General features: G+C 48.3%; 1 long non-coding RNA gene across 1 annotated transcript in view; it reads left to right on the forward strand.

Moving 5' to 3' along the window:
- The first annotated feature begins 449 nt into the window (after window positions 1-449).
- Window positions 450-6075, forward strand: part of LOC121828928 (uncharacterized) — a 10825-nt gene continuing 5199 nt past the window's right edge. The window contains exons 1-2 of the long non-coding RNA XR_006071644.2: window positions 450-595; window positions 5368-5600. This is a non-coding gene — a long non-coding RNA (uncharacterized LOC121828928). The remainder of the gene's footprint in view (window positions 596-5367; window positions 5601-6075) is intronic.

Genomic DNA, 6075 nt, shown 5'->3' on the forward strand with positions numbered 1-6075 from the left:
AACTGGCTCTTGGATGAATGTCATGGTCCTGCAGCAACCGGAGATGTCACCAACTCATCTCAGGTCACAGCGTGCAGGTCCCCAGCCACCTGGGCCTCTCAGCTAGATCGCCATAGGCAGGGCTGGGCCCAGACTGGAGAGTTCTCAACTCTTACACAAAGAAGTGATCCAAAGTTGGATGTGATGGTGCATGCCTCCAGTCTCAGCACTCAGGGGGATGAGGCAGTCAAGGCTAGACTTGGATACATAGCAAATTTGAGGCCAGCCTCGGTTGCATGAGACTTTGTCTCAAAAAAAAAAAAAAAAAAGATTTTCAATGATAAGTTACATTATATTTATATATCAACTTGTATAAATGATTCAATTTTCCATATTAAATGTTTTAAATTAAAAATAGTAATAAGTGGCCATTCTTCCTTTATCCCTATTTGGGCAAACTGCTCAGATTCGATGGGCTTCAGCATCTTTGAGGGTCAATGGAGCAGATTCTTCCAGAGGAGTCTGGAATGGATCCCCACAGAACACAGACACGCGGGATGCTATCCCCACCCGGAGCTCCTGAAGAGACAGCAGCTTCTCTGTGCTGAAGAAGAAGGTCCGTGCTCCGTATTAATCAGCCCCCATTAATTTTTCAAAGTAGACAACAGCCCACTTCCTCCTCCCCCACAGTGCCTCATCCATAATTGATCCCAAGCTGCTTTTACCCAAACAGGCCGGGCAGAGGCTGGCTGCACAGCTCAGGACACTTACTGTTGCGCTGCCCAGACTCCATCTATAAAGGATATATATGGAGGGTTGGCACTAAAGGGTCAGCACTTTCTCTTCATCAGAAACAGTGAGGGGGAGAGAGGACATGTTCCCAAAATCCTGTGCACACACACCAGCTTGAGGGGAACTAGAGACAGTGAGTCGGGGCCGTCTTTTTGGCCCAGTGAGTGACCCGAGTTCAGTCTACAGAAGCCACATGGTAAAAAGAGACAACACCTGAGAATTGTCCTCTGACCTCCACAGACTTGCTGTGGCATGCATGTGCCAACACGTGTGTGTGTGTGTGTGTGTGTGTCTGTGTGTGTGTGTGTGTGTGTGTGTGTGTGTGTGTGTACATGTTCATGTCTGTGCAGGTATGTGTGCACATGTGTGAGCCTGTGTGTGTACATGTTCATGTGTGCATTCTTGTGTACAGTGCAGGTATGTATGCATATGTGGATATGGAGTCCAGAGGTCAACAATGAGTTTCCCCCTCAATTGTTCCTCTGTGTTGTTTGTTTGCTTGCTTGTTTGAGACAGGGTCTCTCACTGAACCTGAAGCTTGCTGACTCAGCAAGTTTGGCTGGCCATGGCGGTCCAGGGATCTGCCTGTCTCTGTCGCCCTCTGAGAGCTGGAGTTGCAGGTGCACGCCTCCATGTCTGGCTTTTTATGTGGATGCTGGGGGATTTGAACTCAGGTCCTCCTGCTTGCAACTGAGCCACCTCCCCAATCCTTATAGTTATCTTTTAAAAAGCTGAGTTTCTGCCGGGCGGTGGTGGCGCACGCCTTTAATTCCAGCACTCGTGAGGCAGAGGCAGGCAGATCTCTGTGAGTTAAAGGCCAGCCTGGGCTACCAAGTGAGTTCCAGGAAAAGGCACAAAGCTACACAGAGAAACCCTGTCTTGAAAAAAAAAAAAAAAGCTGAGTTTCGAGGAGAGCAGGGCACTGGAAGAGCTGGAGCAGGCTGGCATGTTCATGAGGTTCCGTTCTTAGAGAACTGTCATGACCTGACCTATCTGCCAATCCCTGGAAAGTTACTACAAGACCAACCTTTAAGATGTCTTCATTTGTGTATTTACAGTTGTGTGTGTGTGTGTGTGTGTGTGTGTGTGTGTGTGTGTGTACACCTGAAGAGGGCATCAGATCCCCTGGAACTGTAGTTATAGATGGTTATGAGCCACCCAGTATCAGTATGCTTATTGTATGTATATATGTATGTGTGTATTTGTCTGTGTGTATGTATGTGGGGGGGGAGGGAAGGAGGGAGGTCACAGTGCACATTTGGAGGTCAAAGGACAACTAAGTAGTAGGAGTCAATTCTCTCTTTCATCACATGGGTCCTGGGTATCGAACTCAGGTCCTCAGGCTTGGTAGCAAGAGCCTTCCCATCCTGAGCCATCCCACTGGCCTGAAAATGATCTTTTCTAACAAAAAAGCTAGGGTCATTTGATACCCACCAACAAAAGAATGATGCTACACCCCTCCTTTTCTATGTGGACAAAACTAATTTGAAACAGATGTGAGCTGTGAATTAAAGTTCTTAGAAGAAAGTTAGGCATAAGCCTGTGTGACTTTGAACTAGACAACAGTTTCTTAAAAACAACATCAAAGCAGTTAGAAGCAGGTACTGATCTTCCAGAAGACCTAAGTTTCACACCAGGAGTTCACAACCACCTGTAACTCCAGCTATAGAGAAACCGAAGCCTTCCTCTAGCCTCTATGGGCACATACAATGCCATACAGTCACACGGACACATATAGAAATAGGGTTTTTTAAAAATAAATCTTTAGGGGGTCAGTGGTGGCTCACGCCTTTAATCCCAGCACTGAGGAGGCAGAGGCAGGCGGATCTCTGTGAGTTCTAGGACAGCCAGAGCTACACAGAGAAACCTTGTCTTGAAGAACCAAATAAATAAATAAATAAATAAATCTTTCAAAAAAGAAAGAGCATTGAATGCACAAGCAATAATTTTAAAAAAATTAGACTTCAGCAGGGTGGTGGTGGTGGTGGCGGCGGCGGCGGCGGCGGCAGCAGCAGCAGCAGCGCACGCCTTTAATCCCAGCACTAGGGAGGCAGAGACAGGTGGATCTCTGTGAGTTCAAGGCCAGCCTTGTCGACAGCGTGACTTCCAGGACAGGCACCAAAACTACACAGAGGAACCCTGTCTCAAAAAAACAAACAAAAAAATTAGACTTTGTTTATTGCTTTGTTATTGCTTTGGGCATTTTTTTTCCTTATTGATCTTTTTCTTGTGTTTTCTGTTTTTGTCTTCTGGGGACATTCTGTGTGTTTCCTGGTTTTGTTTTGTTTGTGTCTGTTGTTTTAAGAAAGAGAGAGAAGAGAAGGGTGTGGAGTTAGATGGGTAGGGAGGTGGGGAAGACCTGGGAGTAGTTGGGGGAGAGGAAAGGTGAGATCAGAATATATTGTATGAAAAAAGTTTCAATTAAAATAAATATATGAATGAAAATTAGACTTCAGAAAGATTTAAAACCTGCACTTTAGGGCTGCCATCTAAAAGAAACAGAACAATATAATCCTGCAGAATAGGAGAAGATATCTGTAAGTCTTATATCTTATAGAGACAGATATGCAGAATACTTGAATGCTTAATAATTAAAAAATAATAAGATCAGGAGCCCAATTTTAAAATGAACACAGGATTTGAATGAGCATTTCTCCAATGGCCAGGAAGCACATTTAAAAAGATTCTTAGCACCATTAGTCACTATGGAAACACAAACCAATACCTCAGTGAGAAATGGTTTCACCTACTGAGGTGGCTAAAAACCACAGGGAGAATAATAAGTGTTGACAAGGATGTGGCAATGGGAACGCATAAACCGGTGGTCAGAATGTGGAATCGTGCAGCTGCTTTGGAAGGCACTTTGGCAGTTGCTCAAAGAGCTAAACATAGAACTGCTGTGTGCCTAAGTGGTTTCATCCTGTGTACACAGCCAAGAGGATTGAAAACAAACATGAAAATACCCAAAGCAGCAAGCTCATGAGAGTCAAAGCGTAGAGCTATTTGTTACTGAGCGAAGGGTGTTGCAGCTGCAGGACAGAATACTGCCAACCACAGAAAGGAATGGGTACTATTGTACTAGGCCTTGGGTGGACTCGGAAAGCATTTTGGTACATGAAAGTAGCCAGGCAGAGCCCTGAGGACGGAGTTCGGTGGTGGGGCCCTTGCATAGCATGTGCAAAGCCATGGGTTCCAGTCCTAGCCCTGCCCCCTAGAAAGGATAGGATAGATAGACAGACAGACAGACAGATGATAGATAGATAGATAGATAGATAGATAGATAGATAGATAGATAGATTGATGGAATAAAGGATAAAGGATGGAAGGAGACCGAGGAGCGAGTCAGAGGCAAATCCACATATTTTATAATAACACTTATCTGAAATGTTCAGAAAAGCCATAAGGACGGAGGCAGCCTGGTGGGGAGGGGGAGGGGAAAGGAGAGGAGGTAGTGGGGGACTGATGCTTGGACTGTGGTTGGGGAAGGCCTCCACAGAGGGACAACTGAATAGTCCTAAAGAACCAGGGTGAGCCACACAGACCTTCCTGGCAGAGACTAGAGCCGGGAAGAGCCTGGGGTGTGGAAGATGAGGTGAGCAGGTGGGCAGACACGCAGTGAGGGTTTGGGGGTGTGGAGGATGAGGTGGGCAGGTAGGCAGACCCACAGTGAGGGTTTGGGGGTGTGGAAGATGAAGTGGGCAGGTGAGCAGACACGCAGTGAGGGTTTGGGGGTGTGGAGGATGAGGTGGGCAGGTGGGCAGACCCACAGTGAGGGTTTGGGGGTGTGGAGGATGAGGTGAGCAGATCCACAGTGAGGGTTTGGGGGTGTGGAGGATGAGGAAGGCGGGTAAGCAGACCCACAGTGAGGGTTTGGGGGTGTGGAGGATGAGGTGAGCAGACCCGCAGTGAGGGTTTTGGGGGTGTGGAGGATGAGGCAGGCGGGTGGGCAGATCCACAGTGAGGGTTTTGGGGGTGTGGAGGATGAGGCAGGCGGGTGGGCAGACCCACAGTGAGGGTTTGGGGGTGTGGAGGATGAGGCAGGCAGGTGAGCAGACCCACAGTGAGGGTTTGGGGGTGTGGAGGATGAGGTGAGCAGACCCGCAGTGAGGGTTTGGGGGTGTGGAGGATGAGGCAGGCAGATGGGCAGATCCACAGTGAGGGTTTTGGGGGTGTGGAGAATGAAGTGAGCAGGTGAGCAGATCCACAGTGAGGGTTTAGGGGTGTGGAGGATGAGGCAGGCGGGTGGGCAGATCCACAGTGAGGGTTTAGAGGTTTCTCCTAAGAGAGAAGCAAGATTTGCAGAGCCTTAATGGTGGATGACCAGTTGGGGCTCAGCTATTGTTTCTCTAAGGTCTCTCTTGCCACAGCATGGCGAAGGGGCTGGGGGTGGTCACAGGTACAGAATGGAGGGGCTCATCAGACCAGTGAGGAGGCACGAAATGGACACAGGGAGCTAGACAGAGGCAAGTGGGCACTTGGAGAACTATCCAGGGGCCTGAGCCAAGATTTGCTGATGCACAAAATGTTCAGCTCCAAGCAAGAGCTTTTTCCTCTGCTCCTCTTAAAGGCTTTTATTCTTTTCTCATCCATTTGCAGGGAGAGCAAATGCAGGTATTTTTAGAAAGTCTTCAGGAGCGAGAGCTGAAGAGAGGAGGTGAAAGTTCCCCCCACCTCGTGAGCTCTCCAAACCAAAGCACAGAACATCTACAGAGAAGGCGGCACGAGAATGTATCCGACAGCTCCGTCCATAACAGCCCTGACAGGGCTGTGCCTCCCCAAATGTCCATCGGCACTGGGGTGTGTCTCAAAAGCACTCTGCTGTTCCAAAGGTGAGACAACAGAAAGATCAAGTGAGCGAGAGGGCACGTGCGTGATTCCTCACATACACGGCTCCTCCACAATCAAGGCCATTCACGGCAGCATAAATGTACACAGCAGCTTTCTGCAGCAAGGGCAGAGACTGGATGGGGAGAGACACGTGGAGATCTAGGAAGATTCTATTATCTTTCTTGATAAAGCTGGAAATCTGCTGTATCTAGATTTGAGTGATGGCTTGCAAGTGTATGCAGTTTTAACAATGTCATCCCACTGGGCACAGTGGGGGAGGGGGAAGCAGGAAGATGGCAGGGTTGAGGGCAGACTGGGCTACCTAGCAAGACCGTCTGAAGAAACAAAGCTGGGGCCAAGGAGAGTTCCAACCAGTAAAGTACTCACCTTGCAAGCATAAGACTCAAGTGTTATCTCCAAACACAGGTGAAAGGTTGAATATGGTGGCGCTCACCTGCAGTCAGCACCGGGGCGACA

This window comes from Peromyscus maniculatus, chromosome 4 (assembly GCF_049852395.1).
Source record: "Peromyscus maniculatus bairdii isolate BWxNUB_F1_BW_parent chromosome 4, HU_Pman_BW_mat_3.1, whole genome shotgun sequence".
Classification (NCBI taxonomy): Eukaryota; Metazoa; Chordata; class Mammalia; order Rodentia; family Cricetidae; genus Peromyscus; species Peromyscus maniculatus.